Below are 1,887 nucleotides of genomic sequence, written 5' to 3' on the forward strand. Positions count from 1 at the left end.
GCGTCAAAAAGCTCTTTTTGAAGCACTTGCATTTCCTGTCCTTATTCTTAAAGTTACTTTGAAATTTGAGAGAGAGAGGCATTGCAGCTGCCGGCCAAAGAGCTGCCAAATAAGACATATGTTTAAAGCAGAGAATGGTGCTAGATTCTTACTGAAAAGAACACACAAGGCCTGTTACCCTCATAAACAACTAAAAGCAAAAATAGAGATTGTTGAATAACATTTAGGCTTAGAGGATTAGGGAATCAGAGAATCTTAATGATGGAAGAAGATCTTTCTTTGCATCTATTAAGAAGATTATCTGAGACTTTAACTCAAATGCCTTCTAGGCACAGGTGATATAAACTAGTGACATTCCAGGTGACTGGAATGTAGATATCCATCCACAATACTATCAGGGAATGCTGGCTGTGCTGTACACCATTAGATTTCTGAAGAAAAGAGAGAAATTTGGATTATAATGTGAACATTTCTGGGTCACTGAGCACAATTGCACAGATTGTGAAAGTACAGCTGTACAGCAGCATGCAGTGCCTTGTGACTATTTGTAAGCCAAACAAAAGATTGCATGAGGGTTAAATTCAACCCACCGGTAGGAAGTCTGCAACCCTGTGGTTTAGACTGTTAGAAAGGTTTCATTATTATTATCAAACTGAAAAATCTGTTTTTCAGCAGGTTCGGTTCCCTGGATTTTGGGGTCATGTTGAATGAATGTAATCTTCATGCACACAAGTGTTTCAAATATTTGAAGTCAGTTATTCTATTTCTTCAGACCTAAGTTTAGGGTCTAGGGAGACAATCAAAGAAATAAATTAGGTTAGTCTGTTATAAAAGAATGATTAAAAAAATGTAAGGTGGCCCCTAGTCTTCACTTCTTTCCCATGTGAGTGCTAACAATTACTTTAGTAATGCATTTTAGAATATTGCCTTAAATTAAAGTCAAGATGACTAGTGTATTGTTGGAGAATCTGTCAATCTCTGGCCTACCCGGTGGAGAGTTCTAAAGGTCTATCACCTGTGGACTCCTTCCTGCCAAGTCCTTGAACCCTTGAGAGTGTGGCTTGCAGGGTATTTGGTGAGTGGGATCCTAAAATAGTCTATTGTGTCCACACCTGGTGTTCAGGGAACTTGGAGAGAATTTAGCCTCTTGATGACTTTATGAGCTTTAGATTACATCCTCTGTTGCTAATTCCCTTTGTGTTTGTGGCCGTGTTTTAGTCCATTTTCACGCTGCTGATAAAGACATACCTGAGACTGGGAAGAAAAAGAGATGTAATGGACTTACGGTTCCACATGGCTGGGGAGGCCTCAGAATCATGGCAGGAGGTGAAAGGCACTTCTTATGTGGCAGTGGCAAGAGAAAATGAGGAAGATGCAAAAGCGGAAACCCCTGATAAAACCATCAGATCTCATGAGACTTATTCACTATATAACAGTATTCACTTATAACAGTATGGGGAAGCTGCCCCCATGATTCAATTATCTCCCCCCAGCTCCCTCCCACAACACATGGGAATTATAGGGTACAATTCAAGATGATATTTGGGTGGGGACACAGAGCCAAACCCTATTAGGCCTGTATCTGTTAGACTGAAAGGTCGTGCTTAGAAACAAGTAGTAAAGACTACTAAGTTTGTGCTGTGCACAGTTCCAAGCGCTTGATATATATTAAATCATTTAATCCTCACAATCCCTCTGAGGTATTAGACTTATTTTTGCAGACAAGGGAACTGAGGACAAGAAACTTTGCCAAGGTTACACAGTTAATGATAAATCAGGGATTCCAACTCAGGCATTTGGCTTTGGGTTTGTGCATCTTCCGGAGTCTCAGATGGTAGTGGAAGTCCAGGGACCTAGCGTAGACTATAGGAAGGAAGATGCTCTGTG

The sequence above is a fragment of the Pongo pygmaeus genome, chromosome 3 (genome assembly GCF_028885625.2).
Source record: "Pongo pygmaeus isolate AG05252 chromosome 3, NHGRI_mPonPyg2-v2.0_pri, whole genome shotgun sequence".
Taxonomy (NCBI): domain Eukaryota; kingdom Metazoa; phylum Chordata; class Mammalia; order Primates; family Hominidae; genus Pongo; species Pongo pygmaeus.